Genomic DNA, 25,410 nt, shown 5'->3' with positions numbered 1-25,410 from the left:
TATGTGTTTCATAACCTTTACAGGTCACTTGATCCCACAGCCCTGTTGTCACCTTCATACAGGTCACATTTGTCATGTGCAGGGCCATTGCATTTCTGTAAGTGAAAACAGTGTGTTGCTTATTGATGACCCATGATATGTGACTCTGCTGCCGCGGCACATAGCAGGACATGTACAATGCATGCCCATGTCATTCTGAACTGAATCTATGTTTAGTGAACCTATATGTGAAGAAGTGTGTTTTGTCTTGAATATGAGACACATAGACCTCCCATCCCCTGAAGTGGCATGTGTCTGCATCTGTATCTGCACATGTCCACACATGGACAGGCTTGACTCTTTGTGTGCCCAATATGCCAATCCATTCATTGTAAGCCAAGTGTGATAGCAGAGTTTGTAGGCTGGCTGTGGCCTGTAGGAACTGTATGCTGAGGTTGATAATCAGAGATTGTGATTGTTTAGGTGTATTCTTGGCTGAGGGTTTACCTGTCAGTAGCCGCTTGGTGTGATGTTTCTCATAGTGTTTCTGATCTCTGCCAGGTTGCTAGCTCATGTCCCACAGAAGTCACAGTTGACCTACCCAGTCAGTGCAGGGCCTGAGCTGGGTGGTGTGTAGGGCTGCATATTGGGGAGTGTTCGTCATCATGTCCCTGTGTTCAATGACTGCTATGTGCCACCTGTGGGCAGCATGGTCTAGACAGGATGTTCTTAGCTTGGTACACTGAAACATGTGCCAGCCATTTTGTATGTGACTTGCTGACATGTTCCTTTGTCTTGTCTTTTGCATCCATGCAGGTCAACACCCATCAGAAGAAGGGGATTTGGAGAGCTATCGTCAAGAAGGTGCGGACACTGGGGGTCCACAGCCAGCAGAGTGTCGAACATCGGAAGAGGAGGGAGGACCAGAGACGCTTGGCCCAGATCATTGAAGCCCAGCTGGGGCTGTCCTCCCAACGTGGATGGGTGCCCGGTGGACAATTACCCCCTAATGGCCCTCATTCTAGCGGTGGCCTACCCGAAGCTGGATGGGCCTCTGAGGGCAGCACAGCCGCCACAAGGGGGAGAGTGCAAGGCAAAATCCGTCTTGTCCCTTTGCCAGGTAATTGAGTGAAGAACTGACTACTCCCCCTGGCAATGAGGGATGTGTCATGTGCCACAGATCATATGGAAGTTTGTTTGTGTTGACATGTCACGTTTTTCAAACTGGTGTGCTTTACCTTTTGGACCTAGGACTTATGACAAAACTGTGTCTAAAGTGAACAGTCATTTACTATTTGTTCTTCTAGTGGGTGGTATTTATCTCCAACATATCACTCCTCCCAAATGTTGCAGGCCAAAGTTAAGTAGGATGTGGATCACTGTACTCTGCCATGTGTCTGGCTTTATGTGTAGGTTGACATCTGCCACCTAGGAGCTAGTTATCTTCAGTGTATGATGGGTGCTGATGCCTCAATGCAGTCTGTGATGCGCAGGTGTCCATCATACATGTGACATGACTTACGTGGCTAATCATTGACAGCTGTAGCAAATTACTTTCCCTTGGTAAGTGGGGAATGTGCATTGACATGAGTGATGTGTCCTCACTGTAGCCAACATTCCTTGTGCCCACATAACAGAATGTGCTCCATTCTCTTTAGGAAACATTTCTATGCTGCTGTTTTATGCATGTGCTACTCATGTTTATGGTATGATGTCTGGAGTCTCTCACATATATGTGTATGGAGAACTGTTATTGAAATGGTACATCTACGATGCTGGTCTATTTATTGTGGTGCCACAGGCAGGAGTGTGTCACCATCATATGCCGTCTGACAGATACCTTCATGCCTCACAGTATGTCATTAGTCATGTAGAACTGCAGTAGCAATGAGGGACATGACATTTAGGGCCAGAGTGTGGATCCATTTTATATTTGTTTATGCCCTTGATGTTGAATCATGTTGAAACGTACACTGCACCTGTGTAAAGATTGGGGATTGTGCCCTGACTGTTGGGATGCATCATGGAGTGACTTGCAGTGATGTTGGCATCACATGTGTTTAGGTTCAGGCATTCATCCACAGACAGATGCCATGCTTGCCATGTATGAGATGTGGGTAGTGGTGTTGCTTCTGATTGGACAACACGTTAAAGTCCTTCTGTTAGTGATTGCAAGTTCTGTGTACCTCCTACCTGCAGGGTACAGTTGTTTACTACAAACACACTCAGATGTAAACATTGTAATGGGTGTCAGACACTGGTGGTGGCTATCCTGGGCCTTACTGAATCGTTGTGTGTATTCTGGAGACATCTCTCCTTCACATTTTGAACCTGACCTCATAGTCGTTCCTTACAATGCCACATGTTTGGCATATCTGAGTGACATTGCTACTACAGCCTTGACTCCGTTTGAACAGTGGTGGCTGGCTTATGTTTACTGCGGGTGGGGCCAAGGGGCACAATATAATAATAAAAAAGAAAAAAAAAGCACTTACCTTCCAATTACTTCCTCGTGTTGTCCTCCTGGTCCTGGAAGCTTCAACGCATGGGACCAAGAAATGCCACTAATCAATCCTGATGCTGCTTTAATGCTGGTAACTGGCATGAAAGCAGCATCAGGACTGGTGGGAGCGGGCTCTGTCAGCGCTTATCAAAGCCTGTGCCTTTTCTAACCAAGCTGTCTCAAGACAGTTGGGGTAAGGATGTTTAAAGTGTGCATGTGTGGCTGTCCGTCACAAGACGGCTGGCCAAAGGGACATGTGCACTTCAAATATAGTGCACAGCTCCCTGCTGCCACTCGCAGCAATTGCCCCTTCCCTTCCTGACACTTGATTCAGGACGGGGCGCTAAAAGTAAACAAAGTTTATTACCATTTTATTTTTCCATTATGCGGACATTTTTTTGGCGGGCGACACTCCTCCGCCCAAATGGAGGGGCCCCCCCCTTAGTTTGGACAGGTGTCACTTGTGGAGCTGTACATTGTAGTGATGTGTCCAGAGTGATATGGGTATTACCTTGTCACCTACGCCACGATATTGTACAATTGTACCTGTGCATTTCCATGGCAACATCTGATATTGTTGGTACATCATGTCAGTGCAAAATATGTGTGTGCATAAGCTTGTGTCTTTGAAATTTGTTGGGTACCTTACAATGGGATCCAATTGTTGGCTACTAATTAGCTGGGGTCTACTGCATGTGGCACAGGTTTGAGGATTGAGTGGTCACCTAGTTGTGGTATGGTTAGTGTGGTTGCTAGAGTTCATTCATGCAATTGTAGTTGTCTCAGATCCTGTATTTTTACAATATAACTTTTGTAAGTCCAGATGGCAGGCATAGCTATGTGATGGCACATAAATGTGCCACTTAGGTGAAACGTTTTGCTGGGAGCTACATGACATGATGGTATAGTTTGTCTCTCATAGTTGTGATTGAAGTAATAATAATGTCCATGTTATGACCCTCTTTGTCTTTCTTTTGGTAGCATCAGCACAGGCAGGTGAAGGAGATGGGCACAGCCGAGTGGGGAAGCATCTGGCCACCCAGTTGGCTGTGCCCGTTCACCCAACAAGGTGGGTGTCTCCTTTGCCATAGGCACCTCCAGGTGTTACCCCTGTTGCCCTCATTGAGGAGGCTATTGACCTCCTGAGAAACATCTCTGTGGGCCAGTCTGCCATCGTGAATGCCATCCAGGGACTGGCGACCCAACTCCAGCAGACAAACGCATTCCTGCAAGGCATTCATGGTGCAATGGCTGGCCTAAAAGGGTCTTTTCAGGTTCTAACATACACACTGACGGCAGCCAGTCACCCCTTGTCGTCTGTCCCTCCTCCACCTCCCTCTTCCTGGTCCATATTCCCACTTCCCTGACCAACCTTGCCAAAGCACACAAACAGATTCCGATGCATCCACTCCAACAGACACACAGAGTGTACACAAACACAAGCACCACAAGACACACCGGCAAGCACACAAACAACATTCACCCACAGACACAGCAACAGTAAGAACTTCCCTTGACACTCCCCACCCCCAGCATCACAAACACACAATATCTGGAATACCTACAGACACCACCACAACAGTTACTGACACAGCCACCACACCTATCCTTCCCGCAGACACCACCCCAGCAGATCCTCAGACATCCTCTCCAAGCACCACACCCACAGACACCAAAACTACACTCACCTAAATGCACCACATAGACCACATCTGCAGTCACCACCCCAACAGACACCCCCCACCCACAACAGCATCCCCAGCACCTCCAACCCTCCTGAGCCCAACACACAGAAACACCCTCACTCACCCACCCAACATACACCCACCCCACACAAGCAAACTTTGCATAAGCACGCACCCACAACATTCACAACTACATATAAGATGAGCACTCCCTCAACCTCCAAATCCTGACCACCTCCTGTTGAACATCCCCATGTGTCTAATACGTTTTTCATCTGTGACCTTGACCTCACCTCTGTCCTTCCCCGTACCACACCCAGAAGGGTTATTGCCAGTTCCCAGTCCTTCCATTTCACCTGTAAGGCCTCCCCCGCCCCCTGCTAGCACCCATACCTCCCAACCAAGAAAAAGCCTAGCCCTACTAGAAAGAACCCCCCTCCCAAGCCCAAACCCCACCCTCCCAAATCTAATCCCCCACCCCCTAACCCCCAGATAATCCCTGAGGTGCCTGCCTGTCCCCTTGATGGCTGTTCCTGTGGAAGTCACACAGCTGTTAGTGTCAGGTTTGGGCACAATACTGTGCCATTATGGCAAATGACAATGGACTGGCCAATGGCTTGGGCTTTATTATATTTATTGGTAAACAGTTTTGTTTTTTGGGTGTACATTTGTCCCGCAATTCACTTTCTAGCTTTCAGTTGTTTGTGAATGACTTTGGTTATGTGCCTGCATCAGTGTGTAAGTTTGTGTGCAATGCTGTTCTCCCCCAAGAGAAGATTGTATGTTGAGTGTATGGATATGTGTGTAAATGTAATGGTGTTAAAACTTTGTGTAGTGTTTGCTACAGTAAGTATTTATTTTGGTGTTGTTCAATGTGGGCATGTATGGTGTCGGATTTGTCCCCCAGATCTGGCTTCTGTACACGTGTTGTGCATCATCTTGAGTTTAGTTTGTGCAGACATGGAGTCTGTTAAGTTGTGCTGGCTGTGTTTGCATTTGCCTGTGCATGTGACCATTTAGGTGTGTGTCCCTTGCAGCTGGTTCCTCTGGAGATATGTCCAATGTGTAGGAGTTGTATGTGCTGTGTTGACTTGCCCTTCTCCATTGTATGGATATGCATGGCAATTGCTATAGGTGTTCTTTTTCCCTGAGACCTATGTTGGACCATTTCCTTTGGAGATGTTGTTTGAGGGTCCATTTGAAAGTGATATATGTCCCAGTGAAGTCTCCTTCCCCGGTGTCCCAGATGGCCCCATCCCAATTAGGTAGGTATAGTTGTGATGTTGTTCTTTGTCCATTTGTCTCTCTGTGTTTTGTGCTTGCCATTGTGCTTCCTTTGTGCTGTGATGTGTGTGTCCATTGCATTGTTGTTTCATGGTTGTGTTTTTTGTGTTCCATGCCACAGAGATAGCTATGTGTGTTGTATGTGTGGATAGTTGCCAGCCAGTGTTGAATGTGTACGTGTGAGTTGTATTTGTATAGGTGCTGCGGGTGTGTTATAATTGCTGCATGTGACACAGTTGTGTATCCTTCAGTGTCCCTCTGCCTGGGCTGTGTGGCAGAGTATGTTTATGTAGTATTGCAATGCAGTGTGTGTGTGTGTGTGTGTTTGTGCGCTAGCCAAAGTGTGCGTCTTGTGAGTGTGTAGGTGTCTGTGTTGCTGTCTGTCAGTGAGTGTGTGTTGTTTGGATGTGTTCCTGCAGCCTGTGTCGTACCCCCCCATGATGTGTTTCCCAGTGCTACGCACTGTTTTTATGAGGTTGGTGAAGCAGGTAGAGTGTGTGTACTTACGGTTGGTGTCGTCCACAGTGGTGTGGATTTTGTTAACATTGGATGAGCAGGAGCAGAGGCATGATGTCTATGAAGGGCTGCGTGGCGGCTCTGGGCCTGTATGGCTGACCTCAGGTGAGTGTCACCCTTTATTGTGTCCATTCCTGCCAGTTTGTACATGGTGATTGGACTGCCATGGTCACATAGGTGGTGTGCAACCTTGTAATAGGTCCAGCAGGAACATAGGCTTTGCCGGACTGTTCGTGCTCCCTGGTGACCGTGGAAGTCTGTGCTGCCTGGTGGTGCTGGCGGATTGCTGGTGGTCTTCTGTTGGTACGGCCATCAAACTCGTAATACGACAGTCCACTCCGCCAGGCCATTGGCGGCTGGACCACCTCTGCCAACATGGCGGTCCTCGGACCGCCAAACTTGTAAGCAGCCCCTCAAGGGCTGATTTGGAGTTTCGCGGATGCGGACGGGCTGTCAAAATTCTACTGTTTATCCGTTCGCAATGTAGCAGTCTGTCTGTTTGATGTAGGTTATGGAGGTTTAATAGGCAAAACGCTGTCCATTGCCACCACCAAATTTTCCTTCCACCCATGATGGCTGTATACTCTAAACATGATGAAGAGAGCTATGCAAAGCCACTACTTAGCCCTGCACGTTTACATTATAATTTTCATTGACGAAAAACATGGCAGTTCATCCTCCAGATTTGTATTGGAGGATAAAGAGCCTAAATAGTCAAAACATGCCAACAACAATGTCAAAACCTACTCCATCAACATATCCTTGATGCTCTAAGCTTGACACTAAGGGGAAAATCAAGAGCCCCTAATGCCTCCTTGCGCCACATTAGCGCCATTTGTTTTTACGCTAATGTGGCCCAACAAGGCCAAAATCACTGCACCAAATTTACAAAATGGTGCAATGCATGCATTGTGCCCCTTTGTAACCCTTTATGCTACATTATGCCTGCACAAGGCATAATGTATGCAGAGGGGGCATTCCCTAAGAGATTCTTTGTGTGATTTTTTTCAGCACTTTTAATGCCTATTAAAAGCAGGTTTTAAAAGGAGACACAACATTGTTTACAATGGGCCTCAATGGGCTTTGCAGGATTAGCGTCAACATTTTTTACGGTAATCCTGCAAAGCTCAGAACTAGCATAAAAAATGTTGACGCTAGTTCCCCAAACTACCACCATGGTGCAGCGTATCTTAGATATGGCGCACACATGGTGGCGTTAGGGGGCACCAGGGGGCACAAGAAAAGTGGCCCTGCATAGCCACTTTTCTTAAATCAGGCCCTCTGTCTGACAGTGGTGGGTGATTAACAACACGTGCACAACAAAATAAAGGTAAGTACAATTATCTATTTTAAACACACTATGTTAATTATCAATGCCACTAAAATAAAGTTTATGTACACCAAAGCATATCTAATAACAAATTATCTTGTATACCTGTTTTGTCACCTTCCTCACACTACATATCCAAAAGAAAAACTCACCTAATACATTTTACATTTTCTTCCTCACACCTCAAGTCGGTAAGTCAATGTGCATGTTTTAGTAAAGCTCATGGTCAGACAAACATAATGCTAACACTCTATAACTAAATTGTGTTCTTTTACCAAAGAAATGTGTATTAAGAATATTTTCAAATTGAAGTGCATTAACTAAATCACACAACTATTCTGCAAGCCTATCCTTCATCCCACTTCACCTACTTACCACACACACCACAATCATGATTCAACTATGTAGCTCTAGTACATATTCTACTATTCAGTCACTGATATGTTGCATCTTTAAATCTGCAACATAATATCCAGGGCCGGGCACACAGTACAATATCAGACATTGCACTCATACACTTGACCTAGATGTAGGAATACATAATATATGCATATCTGAAGGTATTGCTACATTTAGTCACCAACTCTAGTCACCAAATCTAATCACACAAACACCCTCTCTAAATGCCAGACACATTAGGCCCTCACAACAACACTCTCATTTACTTTAACTCTCAAGGGAAAAGGAAATTAATGATCCAACACATAGGAAATAACAATATTTTGAAAATGGAATGTAATGGTTAGCGAATAGCTTTCAACAAAGCTAACTGTACCTACAAGTTAATAACGGACACAAAAGATTGAATTATAACTTTTTAGAAATTAAAGTAAAAAGGGAACACAAAACTTTTCCTCTTGGTAGGTTAAGGTCATCAAAAAAATAATAACTCAAATGCTAGTCTGGGCTTGGATAGTAAAAAATACATTCTATTACAGTCTGTTTAGGCACCAGGCCTTCATCTTGCCTGCATATCATATTAGTGTGCCCCACATGGGGCTATCCATCTCCCTGGAAAAGATGGATGTCTGGTTACCTACATTTTGGGGAAGGTAGGCTTTTGAATTGGGTGTGATGGCATGCGGTCAGGGCTTTTAATGAGGGCAGGTGATGGAGAGGGGTCAGTGGTTGGAAGTGGGACAGAAGAAGGAATAGGGCTAGGTGTGCCAGAAGCATTGGTGTCAGCAGAGGCACTAACAGAGGTTGGACCTCTAAGTGAGGTAGACAGGGCATAGTGCATGTCAATCAGGATGACAATGGTGAAAGTTGCTGACTAATGCTCTAGCTGGCCTGCAGCAATGCTGTCTGCCTCAAAGAGACATCGTTTAGAGCTTCCAGTACCTCCTCTGAGGCCACTGCTGGTGGGATGGGGTTGGGTGAAGAACTAGCCTGGGGGAAAGGAAACCCTTTTCTATTTACAAACTGGATGCTAGATTTGCACAGGGTGGATAAGAATGAAGGTAGTACTTGTGATAGTGGTTGTGGTGACCATAAGAGCAAATGTGGTCTGTGTTTTTTCATCCACCACCAGAGGGAGCTGGCTTGAGTTGGAGGCTTCAGAATCAAATAAACTAGTGGCTGTCCGGGCAGCCCCATCACCCTCGTTGCCACTGCATCTCTCTGTGGCGGTGGCTCCATCTTCCAACTCCCAATGACTCTCCTGGTAGTTCCTTAAAGTCTGTCCTGTGTTTCCCTCCTCACTTGCTCTGAAATAAGGTGAAAGCAGACATACATAAACACACCAGTTACATACTTCAGAGGTCAAAAGCAAAAAGTACACACATCAACAGGTCTAACATTTAAATGTTTTAGCATAATAATCTCAGTAAAGGACAAACAATGTGGCATCATAACAACCTTATTTTGATTTTGTCTGACCGGTTGCTCCAACACAAATGTCATGGATATGCAGTCTAATGCATATCAGTTGCATCATATTATCTAGCACTTGTAATGAGGTAGATAGTATAGTTGTCAGTTTTGTGGCAGACCACCCATCTGCAAATCCTAAAATCGTTATACAATATCTGTTAATGAGCCCTAAGTGTAAATAGTTGTGATCAGATCTAAAACCCTGCGTCATGTCTATATAATTTGGGCCTCTTTTTGCTCAGATAATGCCATTTCCTAAACTATTTATGACTTTAAAATAACATGCAAAGGAAAACATAACATGCTTAGTGGCATCATCAATGTTATTTACTTTTCAGATTGTTGTTGACCTGGTCAACTACAATGCTTCCCATGCCAAAGGGAGGTCTGCATGCCCTCACAAATGTCTGACTGATTTGCTTTTGATGGCAATATACCCAGCTGCTAAAATACAGTGATTCACTATTTAAAAATGTGTGTATTTTTGCTTGTGTGTAAAGTACAGATTGCCTGGTCACAGGTTAAAGAACAATTTTTCATATGGTAGTTGTGACATTTAATACATTAGGGTCAGAGTGTCACGTTATTCACATGTGGGTAGCTTAAAAGAGTGTTGTCTCAATACCAATAGCGGTAGTTGATCAGTGCTCCATCCTGAAGGATGTCTCAACTCCTCAGGGGCGAAGTTGGACATCCTCTTACCTGCTCCTTCAGCCATGGTGCATCTCAGTGTAATTAAATGAGCAGTTGCAGATGAGGAGGTGTGCTACATTTGATGATTGGGAAGCAAGTAACCAAATACACATAAAAACGTGTACACCAACATGATGGAATTTCTGTCAACAAGCTCTTACACAGAGGGTGTTGTACTCCAGCAACCATGGATCTATATAACCAAAGGTTAACCAAGATGCCTAAAAAGATAAGTACAGACTTCATTTAGAAGTCCATTGTTCATGATGGATACATCTGGTATCTGCCATGTTTGGTCAGCCATCAAATACCAATATTGTCAGCATAAAATATGCCAGCCAAGTCCCAGAAAAAAAGTAAATAAAAAGAAAAGGGGCCACGGTAGGGACACCCTGATCCCTTAGCTCTGATGTTGGGGTCCCAGAGGAACCCTGGCGGGCTTAAAAGCATTTTATTTAACATCAGAAAAATCAGCGGATCTGGATTCATGGATGTTTCTGACATTTTAAAAAAATGGGTGGTTTCTTGCACTTTTCATGAAGCTTCCTGGTGGGCCAAGTTTCGGGGGCATGCAAAAAAGTAAGGAAGTGGTGCAGGGGGTGTCCCTCCTGGACTTGCTAAAGCCCTGAGGGCTGCCACCTCCCTCGGCCTGAAACTGACAGGTCCCACCAAGCAAAATCAAACAAAGTCCGATTTCTGACAGTGAGAGCTGTCAAACAGCTCCCACTGGCAGAAAGCAGGGTTTTCATCTGTTTCCCTACACGCAAATATGCACGCAAGGAAATAAGTGAAAACATTGCTCCCACAAGCAGTGAGCTATTTAAAGCAGCTCACTGCTTGTGGGAGCAATGCCGGCTCCCGCAGTATGTGGGGAGCTGGCTGGGACCACTGGGGCCTTGAGGCTCTCCCCGCGGTGCTGCCTCTATCTCGCTCTCTCTTCCATCCCATAATGGAATGGAAGAGAGAGAGAATGTAATTGAAATGGGCTCTCCATACAATGACTTCAAGGGGGTAAGACAACCAAGATGTTTGCTACAAATGTGATAGTCATGTTTGGATGCAGAGCGGAACAGAGTCACTTCTGGGCTAATGGTCAAGATATTGTGCTGTCACTAAGTAAGCTGAAGGTTCAAATCTTAGTATGGCTTGCCAGTGTGTTTGTTTCTTTACTAATGTTTTGACTGTTAAACCTTCCTAGTGATGGAACATCAAATCAAATCAAATCATAAACATTTATAAAGCGCGCTACTCACCCGTGCGGGTCTCAAGGCGCTAGGGGAAGGGGTTACTTCTGCTCGAAAAGCCAGGTCTTGAGCAGTCTCCGGAATGCGGAGTGGTCCTGGGTGGTCCTGAGGATGGTGGGGAGGGTGTTCCAAGTCATGGCCGCCAGGTAGGAGAAGGACCTCCCACCCGCCGTGGAGCGGCGGATTCGAGGGACGGCGGCGAGAGCGAGGCTGGTGGAGCGGAGAAGACGGGTGGGAGCGTAGAAGCAGAGGCGGCGGTTGAGGTATTCGGGTCCCTTGTTGTGGAGGGCTTTGTGTGCGTGGGTGAGGAGTCGGAAGGTGATCCTTTTGCTGATGGGAAGCCAGTGCAGGTGTCTCAGGTGTGCGGAGATGTGGCTGTTGCGGGGTATGTTGAGGATGAGGCGGGCGGAGGCGTTTTGAATTCGTTGCAGACGTTTCTGGAGTTTAGCGGTGGTTCCTGCGTATAGGGTGTTGCCGTAGTCCAGGCGGCTCGTGACGAGGGCGTGGGTCACGGTCCTTCTGGTGTCGGCGGGGATCCAACGGAAGATCTTCCGGAGCATGCGGAGGGTGAGGAAGCAGGAGGATGATACGGCGTTGACTTGTTTGGTCATGGTCATGGTTTCTTTCCAATCACATGCGTGGGTTGACTGTCTTAGGTATGTCTGGAAGCATCCTAGTAAGCAGTCACCTATGGTCTAAAGGTTTATATCCCAGACCCCTACACTGAAAGTTGAGGGTACTACTCCAGGTGTGTCCGTGGTCACTTTCCTTCAAACGTATAATGTTCATACTAAAAGGTGATCCTACTCTTTTTAATTGACAAATACATTTTTCTTTTCAATTCCTCCAGAAATTTCTCATTCAAAGTATATTATGCATCAAAGCCCAACAAAACTCTCTGTCTCCCTCTCATTCTCTTTCTCTCTTTCTAAATTTCTCTCTTTCAATCTCTTTCTCCCACTCACACACCCACTCAGACCCTTACGCACCCACTCACAGACCCACTCAGACACCCACCCTCTCATGGACCCACTGAGACTCTTGTGCGCCCACTCACAGCCCCACTCAGACCCTCACGCACCTACTCATAGACCCACTCAGTGACTCACGCACCTACTCACAGACCCACACAGACTCTCACACACCCACTGAAACCCTCACACACCCACTCACAGACTTACAGAGACACTGACACACCCACTAACAGACCCATTAGGACAATGATGCACCCACTCTAATACCCAGACAGACACTCTCACAACCACTGTCACACCCAGATACACCCTCTCACACCTATTCTCACACCTGGAGAGGCAGGCCATGTCCAACTCCTGCCACGCATGGCCAAAGGTCATGTGTAATGTGGGGTTAGGTGGTTTGGGGGGTTGGTCACATGGTCTGGCTGCAGGGCATGCACAACACAGAGTTTGGTAGTTATAGGGGGTTGACTTGCATGGCAGTGGTTGGATTAACATACAGTAATGAAAATTGCTTTACGTTAAAAAGCATATAAATTCACTGAAAAAACAAATGTTACAGGTACATCATGGTTAGGCTCACATTTCACAGGTACAAAACCAGTGACATTCAGCAGTTATAGCTACCTCAGCTAACTATAACTTGTGCCCCCATTATGCACTGTTTATGACCTCACATATTACATCACTCATGACATCTTAAAAGACGTCCCTGATGACATCACGAATGACATCATGCATTGAGTTTACGTGGTTGTATTGATGAGTGAGAGTGTGAGCGGCTGTATTGGTGAGTGGGTGGGGGTCCTTGTATGGTTGAGTGATGGAGTGTGTTTGTGACTGTATCAGTGAGTGAGTGGGTGAGTCAGTGAGTGTACAAGTGATTGAGTGGATGTATAAGTGAGTTATACATGTCCCCCTCCTCAGGCCAATATTGGCCCTGGGGAACCCATCCCCTGGGGAGCGGCCTAAATATTTTTTGGGGGGTAGACCCCCTGAGTCACCAGGGATGTGTGGGGTGGCGTGGTCCTGCTGCATTTACTCTGACAATAGCTTCGGGGAGTGGTGGTTCCTAGGGCTGGGGGGGCCAGGAGGCCCACCAATAAAAAAAACAATGCTACTGGGACCTGGCCCACCTAAGGGCTTATTAAAAAACAAGCACAGGAGCCCACACTTGTTTTTTGAAACATTTTCCCATGAATTGATGACGTTGCAGCTTCGCAGCAATTTTTTTCTCAAAAAAATGCTTTTTTGCTTTGGCGGGCTCCCTCTGGGACTCCAACACCAGAGCTAAGGGGTCAGGGTGTCCCTACTATGCCCCCTTTTTTTTTTTTACACTTTTTTTATGGGACTCAGCCCAAGTCGAGTCCCAAGATGGTTACCAACACTTCCTTGTTGAAGTGTTGGCAGTCAATCAGATATCAGCATGGGATGGTTGGTTGGATCCGTGGAGGATCCGCATGCCTAGATATCTATATTTTTTTGCCTTGAATTCCTCCAAAACTACTGAACAGATTTGCACCAAACCACAAAAAGCATAATCTGCAGAACAGAATCTCTCTTTGTCCAAAATTAGATGTAATTCCGTTCAGTGGTTCAGGCTGTAGGCATGTCCAAAGGTCCTATGGAAAAATGAATAGGGAAAACGTGTGTGGGACCTCCCCCTTTTTCTCAGCCCCAACTCAAAGTATACGTTTTGAAAATTTCATGAAGATTTGTCAAGCAGCGCCAAAGTTATTGGCAAAACAAAACAACGCTCCGTCTGTGGAAACATGGTCCTAACTATAACTACCTACTGGTGACCATCCACAGCCCATAGGGATGGCTTCAGAGAGGGTTGCACAACAAGCCTTAGCCACCAAAGCATTATTTTCAGCTGACAATTTAAAACCCAACACTAGTAATCAGGAAGGAAACAACACCATATCATATCAAGCTAGCTAAATTCGAACTCAGTAAGTGGTGGGAAGCTAGATTGTTTCAAAATTACTTGGACTCCAACATGGTTCCAAGAGGTCTTAGAATATTTATTGTACCCACCTATTAGGACCTGGATCATTGCATGGTTGATGAGTGGGTGGGAAACCTTTTGGATGCTCTAACAGGACATTAACTATTTTGATCAAGTACACTTGATCAGATCGCAAGAAAGCTGTGAAAGAAATAGCTGAAATTGAGACCTGGCTTATGGCCCAGAAAGAACAGAAACAGATTAAGAAGTTCACCACAGAGATGCAACAGAGACTGGGCAAAGTGGAGAATGGCATCAAGGCATGGAAACAAAGTACATTTGTTTTGGGTAATGGCTGATTATCAAACAGGACGGATTTTGACATTCACCAAGAAATTTGATTACATGTATAATAAGGGCAAGGGCAACATAAATGAAACAACTGTCATCACCATGGGAATGGCAAATCAAAAAACAAATGCCACCATGATACTGACACTCTAAAAACATCAGGAACAGACAACACCAGTGCCTCAAAGGGAGAGAATAGAAGATTTATTTTTACAGCAGTTCTGCCTTTTGAGAAAGGGGCCGAAGGAGAATCACTCACCATAAAGAGGCATAAGAGGAAGAGTTGGCGGAGGCAGAGGCAGAAGAAAAGAAAACAAAGACAACAGAAAAGAATCAGAAACAATGCCCATGGGAACCAGACAAGGGGCCAGACTACAAAGGCAATAATGGCAGGTAAATAAATTGTGATTAACTTATCCAATAGGACATTAACAACAACAGAACTTGAAGTCTTGAACCTCGGTTTATCCTTGTGCCCGACCGGGCAATCTGACTTTGTTGCAACTCATATTGGTATATTTAAATTTATTAGGTGCCTAAAACTCATTAATTTTTTTGCATTGAACAAAAGTCAGTTAAAAACTAATGAGACGTGCCACTGGGATATCTGAATCAGATGTTCTAACTATTGGAGATGCTGATATTTTAACTTCCCCGGTGGAATTACAAAAGGAGGGGGAATTAGGAGGGAACCTAGGGTCTGTATTGCAAAAACAGGAGATTGTGTTTGATGATAGTGCCCCCACGGAGTTCGAACCTAAATCTAAATTTACCCCTATGTTAAGCTTTGATATGGTTGATGCTTTTCATGAAAAAGTTGTGAATGAAGTTAGGATGTTGGATAGAGGAAAAAACAAAAAGAAAGCTCCTAGCAATATAACAAGGTCACAGACACGAACCCTTAGAGCGCTATCTAATAATAACAACATAGTGATCAGGCCCGCTGATAAGGGATGCAATGTAGTTATTATGACTACAGATATGTATTATAGTGAGGTCTTGAGGCAACCTAGAGATAAGGAGTGTTATGCTGTCATTACCATGAATAAATACAGGGATACTGAAACTATGGGCCAGATTTAAGAAAAGTGGTGCTGCACCCAGTGCAGCTCTACTTTTCTTGTGCCCCTTAATGCTCCCCTAATGCCACCAAGGGAACTAGCATCAACATTTCTGACATTAGTTTGGAGCTTTGCATGATTAGCATAAAAAATGTTGACACTAATCCTGCAAAGTCCATTCTGGTCCATTGTAAACAATGGTGTGCCTCCTTTTAACAGTGGTAAAAAAATGACACAAAGATTTCTTTGCGCCATTTTTTCACCCCCCCACCTTAATGGGGGAACGCCGCCTTTGCATACCTTATGCCTTGCACAGGCATAAAGTAGTGCAAAGGGTTACAAAGTGGTGCAATGCATGCATTTCCCTATTCATTTTTCTCTAGGGATTTTGAACACCGATAGCGCCCCAACCACTGGGACAGAATTACACAAAATTTGGCAGAAAGGTAGCTTTTAGGCCCGAAAGAGCCCTTTATGTCATTTGGTGTAAATCTGTTCAGTAGTTTTAAAGAAATTAAAGAAAATCCAAATTTGCATATATAGGAATGTGAAGGATTCTGGACCCCACCTGATCTCGTGCTGAGTTTTGATTGGCTACCAACACTTCAACAAGAAGTGTTGGCAGCCATGTTGGGACTCGGCTTCAGCCAAGTCCCAGAAAAAAGGTTAAAAATAAAATAAGGGGGCCAGGATACAGACACCCTGACCCCTTCACTCTGGTATTGGAGTCCCAGAGGGACCCCCACGGGCTGAAAAGCACTTAAAAAAAAATGCAGTGAATTTGCGATGGGGACCGCCACCCCCCTTGGGCATTTTTGTTATTCTATGTGGGGGCTGCATGGGCCCCCCAACAGTCCCTGAGCCCACCACCTCCCTGGGTGCATTTCTGTTGTTTTATGCAGAGGGCATGCACCCCCCACAGCCCCAGGGACCACCCGCTCCTGGAGCATTTCTGTTATTCTATGCAGGGGACTGCACATGTCCCCCGCTGCCCCCTAAAGATCACCACCTCCCTTGGGCAAACATTAAAAAATGTAAAGGGGGTAAGTTTTGGACCCCGGTAGACCCAGGGACCACCATCTCCCTGGGGCATTTTTTGTTGGAGTGGGGCCATATGGTCCCCTTGAGGAGCTACTGATGGCCTTGGGGACCACCAACCCTAAGGCCAGCTCCTGCTATGTCCTGGGGTGCCCACCCCCATAGCTGCACCCAAGTCACAGCAAACAATTTGCTTGCAGCAAAGCAGATCTGTCAAACAGCAGAGATGCAGGCAGGGAGACAGAGGAAACAATTGCTCTCACAGAGAGGGAGCTACTACTCTCTGTTGGGACTGTGAGGGACTTCAGGTTCCACCTATGGTCCCCAACATTGTGACTGGGTGTTTGGGCCAGGCCCCAGGGGATGGGGACGGGAGATTATCTTTAAAGATTCAGGTTTATAATATCTTATTAAAATGTCGGAAAGGCTGTATTTTCAACATTAGCAATATATAATTTGTGGATGTCTTACTTAGTGAAGTATTAAAAATGTTCTTAATGCAATATTACAAAATGGTGGGGACATTTGCAACCTGCAATGAGGCATGTAAAAATGAGTCTATTTTCTACATTTATGTATGTTGGGTGTATAACACTAAGGAAATTGCTTCGCTCTGCTAACCCATGACAAAAGCTGTGTGCCGAAACACATTGGGGGAAGCTGTGGTTTGAATAAGAATTACCGATTGTCTGGACATATCCATTTGTGTCATCTTGGGATACTATTTTGAATGTTATGAGGGTGCTGGAACTTCACCCAGGCTACTGAGCGATATATATATATATGTATATATATATATATACATATATATATATATATATATATATATCAATTCCAAAAGGTCCAGGAAAGGCGCGCTTACTTTATGTCAGTGCCCACGCCAGGGAAGGACCTATTCCCTTAATTAATCTTCACACCAGTTTGACAATTATGTCAAGGACGCGGCACTCACAGGATTGTACAAATCTTCATTTAATACATGAAATGACCACAAACAAACTAACACCAACGCGTTTCGACCTTCGAGGTCTTGATCACAGTGATTACACAGTCCATTGCGTGCACTATTTATACTAATCCTCTCAGCCATGCCCTTATGTGGCATTCTGGGATATGTAGTTTAAAGTGTGTACATAAATTAAATTAACTTTAAACCAACACCAATCCAATACACTTATTTACACCCAATGCATTCCCATGACAAAGAAAACTAACTAGCAACTCTACAATGACAAAATATTAAAATAAACGTAGAAACAGGTACTCTACTCATTACTCCAATTAATTATAATATTACACTGTCCTCATTGTTTAGATCCCAATATTACAGATGTATACCTCCATTAATTATATCATTCTCAAGTTCCTCCAACAAATTTTAGCTCATATCCAATCGCCTCCCTATGGGGTTTAGTACCCCAACTGCTGTGACTTTTAACTCCCTAGTTTTCCACAAATAATATGATCTAGTGCTTGTTCCATAGACAGTATAATACTATTCATATTGTACAACCATAATTATAAATGACAATATAATTCTTCATCATAGTTGATCCCAAACGGCATCTTAGTTTTCAATCTGATGATATATCTGGACTCCAAACATCTCAATCTCTGAACTCTATCTCCTCCCCGTTCATGTTTATGTATTGTAGAAATGCCATAATATTTCATGGACAGCCAATCTGATTCTAGATGAGTTTTCAAATGCTTGGTCATAGCATGAGTAGTATCGTTATTTTGCACAGCCCTGATGTGTTCCAAGATACGCCAAAGCGGTGGTCTGACCGATTTGGCTGCCATCAGACTGCCACATGATGACAGTGGCGATTGGGCCATGGTCGGACCGCCAGCACCGACAGTTTCCCTCCACTGGAGGGACTGGTGGGCTGGCAGTCCTAATCCACCAGAGCAGCACTGCATGCAGCACCGCCCTGGGGATTATGACCCTCTTCTCCCTCATGTAAATGCTGGTAGAGCCGGGGTGCAGGGGGACCCATGGAGGGCCCTCAACTGCCCATGCACTTGGCATGGGCAGTGCAGGGGCCACCATGGACAGCCCCGTCGCCTTTTTCACGGTGAAAGCACAATGGGTGCTGTTGCACCTATGCACTGCAACATTGCCGGCTGCTCATTATGAGCTGGCGTCAATGTTGTGGGCTGTTCCCTGCTTGGCCAGTGGGCAGAAACAATGTTTCTGTCTGCTGACCCAGCGGGGAACTTGTAATGGGACCCGTGGGAAGGCGCAGCACTGGCGGCACCCTGACTGCTGGGGTTTGGGGGCCGGCCTTTTCTGCCCGCCAAACTCGTAATGATGCCCCATATGTCTCCAATTGTAACTGTAATTAGTTGGAGAAGTTATATAAAACAGAAATTAACAAAAGCTGTGAAATAATAAGTTTGGAGAAATATAATGAAATTAAGAGACTCCCAAGAGGCCAATGGATTCTAATAGTACCTACATATCTGGATATAAGGACAGAACTTTTACAAGTATGGCATGAGATTAATATACAATGCTCAATGAACATGATGAGGATACTAATTAAGTATGCAAAATCTGGTTTAGAAAGTATACACACCAAAATCCAGTAAATTGCGGATAAACTGAAAGAATATACCAACAAAATGAACTAATGTCCTTGAGAAAAGAAATGCAAGGATGATTGGATAAATATGAGGTTGAAATACAATTTAGAAAACAGAGAACATTTCAAAGAGATGAATATGATTATGAAAATAGAAGAGTCCTTACATTTGCAAGATGTTTTGATTGTTTATTGAATGGAAATTTTGACAGAGGAGTCCCTTGGACACCCTGAGTGAATCAGATGTGGATCTAAGTAAAGGAGAAGGGTCTATACCAGGCAGGATTCAAGAGAAAAACACTGTTTTAGAGCAAATGAAAATACTCCTTCTGAATCAACAACTGATAAGAGGCAGAAGCCAAGGTTGAAATCAAAGCAGGAGTTGGCGTCAAGATCAACTATCAGACAACAGAGAAAAATGAGGAAAGCAAAACGAAAAAGACAATATTCCCTCAGGAGCTCAACAAAGAAACAATAAATTTATGGGATTTGGTGGTCAACTTATCGGACCATGAATTAACAACTATGGAGCACAGGAAATTAAATAAAGGATTGATATTCTGCCCAGAAACCCATTTCAATTTACACAGACACGAAAATTGATTTCTATAAATTTATACATAAATTGAAATTAGCCAAAATCATGCAACAAAACAAGATCATCAGAAACTTCCAATTATGGAGAATAAACAGGAGGAATGGGTAAATATTGATAAAGATCAAATATCAGACATTAAGACATTCTTTGTTTTTGAACATGATCTACAAGATTAGAATATAACAGAAGAAGAGGTTTTATTCCATTTGGGTATTGATACCAATAGACATGAATTCAGTAAATTTAAAGAAAAATTAGAGTTATGTCTGGTTTTATCACCAGGCAATGAAAATGACATTTTTGCAGAGATGGCTTTGGATGAACTGGATAAATTGAAAAAAACTAAGAGCTCCAGAAAGAAAAGGAAATGTGTCTTTAGAAGAACGTACGGCATTGCAAAATTTGGCAAATAATGCCAACATTATATTAAAACCTGCTGATAAGGGCGGAAATATTGTCATATCAAATACAAAGGATAACCTGAGAGAAGCCTATGCCCAACTGAACAATGAGACAAATTATAAAAAATTGAAAACAAATCCAATAAATCATTTAATTAGACCTGGCAGCTTTTTGGTGTGTCTCCCCTGTCTTTTTGCTTTCTGACCCCCTGTTTTTATGGTATACTGGACTCTGTTTTTGCTGGTTTATTGTCTCTGTGCATCTTACCAATGCTAATCAGTGGTAAAGTGCAAGTGCTTCCTATATGAATTGTACTGATGATTGGTTTATCCATGATTGGCATATTTGATTTACTGGTAAGTCCCTTGTAAAGTGCACTAGAGATGCCCAGGGCCTGTAAGTCAAATGCTACTAGTGGGCCTGCAGCACTGATTGTGCCACCCCCATAAGTAGCCCCTTCCTTAAACATGTCTCAGACCTGCCACTGCAGTGTCAGTGTATGAACTTTTGCACTGCCAATTTGACCTGGCAAGTGTATTCACTTGCCAGACCCATACCTTCCCTTTTACTACATGTAAGGCACCCCTAACGTAGGCCCTAGGTTGCCTCATGGGCATGGTGCAGTGTATTTTAAAGGTGAGACATGTACTGATGTGTTTTATATGTCCTGACAGTGAAATACTGCCAAATTCACTGTTGTAAGGCCTATCTCTCTCATAGGTTAACATGGGGGCTGCCTTTAAATAACCCTAAAGTTTAGCTTCCTTTTGAGAGCAGATAAAAATATGGAGTTTGGGGTCTCTGAACTCACAATTTAAAAATACACCTTTTGGTAAAGGTGGTTTTTAAACTGTTTGTTTGCAAATGCCACTTTTAGAAAGTGGGCATTTTCTTGCTTAAACCATTCTGTGCCTCTGCCTGCTAGTGTATTCCACATCTGGGTCAGACTGACAGTTGGGCTGTTGTGAATTCCCTCTGGACCATGATACAAAGGGTGCTGGGGTATAGCCTGCATATCCTGATGAGCTATCTGAGCTAGAGTGGAGGGAGGAGAGGTCACTTACATCTGAAAGGACTATGCTTGCCCTCACACAATGCAGTCTCCAACCCCCTGGCGTGTGTCTGGGGCCTGGCCTGGGCAAGGCAGGATCTTGGCAACAACAGAGACTGTCCTTTTAAGTTGGGTAACTTCAAAGGCAGAGAGGGATATAAGTGGTGGCCCCAAAAACCCAGACTTTTATAATCTTTCTGTAATCAAGAGGAACCTCTGCCAAGGAGAAAAGCTGAAGAGCTGGAGGAGGAGTACTGCCCGTTTACTGTGTATCCTGCTTGAGAATGTTCTCCAAGGGCTTGGAGTAGAGCCTGCCTCCTGTTGTAAGTCTCAGGGATATCAAAGACTTCAGTTTCATCTACCTACAGCACTGAGAACTGTGTGTTTTGTGCTGTCCGAAAAGAAAAACCACAGCGACACTGTCAACAGTGCAGCTGGCCCGCACCGTGACCTACTGACACCACACGGAGCAGCACTGCCCCGCTTCACACCACGACCCTGGTCTTACCAATGCCGTCATCTGATGCCGCCACCCAGAAGCTGCTCACACCATGAGCTGTGAGCTCCGCACTCCGGCATTGCCTTGCTCATACCGCAGCCTGGTCATCCCTGACGCCGCTGCTCCTGCTGACACCAGTGCTGCTGCCTGCACTGTGGCTTATTGAAACTGCTTGTGAGGTACACAAAGCACCGTCCCGACCCGCACCGCAGCCCCAGTCCACCGACACCAGCACCATCGACTCCAGAGTCGTCAACCGATGTCCCTGTCTGCACCACGACCCATGGATGCCACACTGAGGCCATCCCACGCCACACTGGGGACTTGGGCCTACCCACAACAGCACTTTAGCAGCGTCCCTGACTTCATCAGCATGGAGCTCGATCTGCAACACGTGTGACTTCAAGGGCGGGACGACCCCTGCACTGACCTCGGGAACTGACACCGCAACGCCAGTGACGCCGCTCTCCGGAGCTCACTGCGAGAATCATGATACCTTGCAAAAACAGCCAGTCTGAACTGTTGGTTTTGTTGCTCATGACGTTGTGATAGCCCCAGGTGGAGCTATCGACTTCAAGGAACTGTATTTTTAAGTTAATTCTTGTAAAATTCATATCTTTATTATTTTATGTTAGATGTTTCTCATTTTGGTCTAGTTTTACACAGACAAATATTGGCTAAAACTGGTGTGGTGTCCTTTTGTAGTGTTTTCACTTTGTTACTGTGCATTATTTGCAAATGCTTTACACACTGCTTCTCAGATAAGCCTGACTGCTCGTGCCAAGCTACCAAGGGGGTGAGCAGGGGTTATCAAAGTGGGTATCTCCCTTATAATGACTAGAGTGAGGGTTCCTACTTGGACAGGGTGCAGGCCCCATTTCTAACATTGGCCAATTTCTAACAATTACTAAGGTGAATACAAAGTTGCAAGAGTGGCACCAAGAGGGTCTGTTCAATGAGGATGAAACAAGTTCCTGAAAGTAGACAGCCCCACAATTCGAACCATATATTTCTTATCTAAGATACACAAATCAAGGAATAACCCTCCTGGAAGACCAATTGTGTCTGCTTGTGATTTGTTGTTTGAAAGAATATCAGATTATGTGGACTATTACTTAGCACCAATAGTGAGGACATTATGTTCATATAGTAAAGATTCTGGTGACCTATTAAGAATTTTTACAAATATGCATTGGCAAGAGGACTATTTGTTAGTAACAACAGATGTTGTATCATTATTCACATCTATTACACATGATGTAGGATTGAGAGCTTGTGAATATTTTTTGAAACAACATAATGTGAGTGAATTACAACTTGCAAAAATGCTCTTATCTATGATTGAATAATGTTTACCTAATAATATTTTTTTCTTCTATCATGAAATGTATCACCAAAAATGTGGTACAGCAATGGGAATTTCTCTACCACTCAACTATGCTAATTTAACAATGGGCTGGAGGGAAAAGGAGAAAGCGTGGCATCAACTGAATCATACTAGCGGTATATATTTGGATCAAATAATGCTTTGGGTAAGATACATTGATGATTTATTTATCATCTGGCATGGAAGAAAAGATGAATTTCTAACTTATTTTGCTATTTTGAATGCAACTAATTTAGGATTGCAGTTCACACGTGAAATGAATTCAAAAAGCATTAATATTTTGGATCTTACCATTTATGTGCAAAATGATAGAATTGAAACCTCTCTATACAAAAAAAGAAACATTAACAAAAAATATCTTACATGGAGAAAGCTTTCATCCTAAACCACTTCTGGACAATATACCATTTGGAAAACTAACCTGAATGATTAGGAATTGCTTAGATGATAACAAAGTCCTTATTCAATACAACAAAACAATACAGAAATTTAAGAACAGAAAATATAAGAAAAGTATCTTGAATAAGAGCTTAGATAAGATCAAAAATAAAACGCGGAATGAATTGCTGTTCACAAACAAATAATGTGGATATACAAAAAAGGAAAACTCTTTGAGGATAATAACCATGTATAGTAAGGAAAGTGATCAAATAAGAAGAGCTTTAGAAAAACATTGGAACATCCTCAAAAAATACATCGATATAGGTCCATTAATTACAAGACAAATTGGTTAGAAGCCACTTTTTACCAAAATTGACAACGAATTGGCTTATGGAACAACAAAAAGGCTTTATTGAATGCCAACAATGCAAACCATGTAAGATTGGACAAACAACAAAAACATATTTGAATGAAGATCAAGTAGAGACACCTATCAAAGTTAGAATTATGTGTGACATGAGATTTCTAGTACATGCCTTTGTGGATTAATATATGTAGGCAGCACTACATGTATGCTACATGTATGCTCAGAATATTTAAGATATGCAATAACTAAACATCTTCAAGAACATCAAGAAAAAGATTGGAAGTTGCTGAGATATTATGGCATAGATCACATACCAGAGCATGAAAGAGGAGGGAATAGGGCAAGAAAACTTTGTCAATTCTAATCGAGAGTTAAGAACCAAAATCCCTTATGGATTAAACAATGATGAAGAAATGTTTGTATATCTTTGAACAGTAAATCATCATGGTGAATAATTAAGATGGAGATAATTTAAGATATTTTGTAGAAAAATTAGCTGCTTGTGAATTATATTTTGCAACACTTCCTTATTTTTAATCAATGTTTTAGATGTACATATATGGTATTCGGTTCACTTATAGGTTGCATGTGCTTTAAATAGTCAATTTATAAATTGACATAAATTCACATTTTTTCAAATTTTGTGACATACAGAGATTGTACTACCCTATGATTGGTAAGTTAGAACAGACGTTTATGAGGAAATATTAAGAATTATGTTTGATTCAAATGTATATTTTGATTTTTATTGTGGAAAACATATATTGGAAAAAATGTGGATATAAAAAGATCAATGTATTACAAACTAAGCCCCCTAATAGATTATTTCAAAGGTTCTTGGGTTGGCAGACTGCATCACTCCGGACACAGATGCCAACCCAAATTCCAAATACCATGGTGGAATGTCTATGACAGCACTTTTCAGACAGGAATCCAAAACAAACAACACAGTGGAAGGATGGCACAATGCCTTCTAATCTGTACTAGGCAGGACAAAAACTACACTCTATAAATTTATAAAAAGCATTACCAAAACAGCAGAGCTACTAACTACGAATGGAGCAATCTGTTAGACAAACTGCACCTAAATTTAACAAGCATACCTAAAGAATGTACGACATGCTAAAACTTAAAGTCAAACTCTTTATAAACAATATAAGAGCAGAATCCTTAGAAATAGCCAAAAGCATATTTTAAAATGAATAAATAAAAACATGCTAAAAGCTGTCACAAAATCTAACCCAACATGACAAATCATGTTTTATAAATAATAAAATGGAATATGTTAAGTAAGACTGATATTAACATACATACACTATTTACACAAAAAATTTGAGCCTCAGCAACAAAAAGCGCAAACAACAAAATCAATCCATTATGTAAGATAAATACAACACATAAACTGCACAAATCCAAATAGCAATCACATAATAGTTACACAAACAATACAATATTACATTTCCTCCCCAAAATAAATGAAACAAATAGGATTTATTGTTGTGTCGCTGCAGAGTTTCCTCTGTATCCACATTGTCAAAAATAATAATCCACCAAAGATGGGAAAATATTGTCTAAAAAGCCAAAAGTAGCAAACATCAACACAAATCCAATAGACATAGCTCAAAGCAATACTAAGTATATAGGAATCATAAA

Source organism: Pleurodeles waltl, chromosome 1_2 (assembly GCF_031143425.1).
Source record: "Pleurodeles waltl isolate 20211129_DDA chromosome 1_2, aPleWal1.hap1.20221129, whole genome shotgun sequence".
In the NCBI taxonomy this organism is placed as follows: Eukaryota; Metazoa; Chordata; class Amphibia; order Caudata; family Salamandridae; genus Pleurodeles; species Pleurodeles waltl.
The sequence above is the reverse complement of the archived record's forward strand: the minus strand, read 5'-3'. Positions refer to the sequence as shown.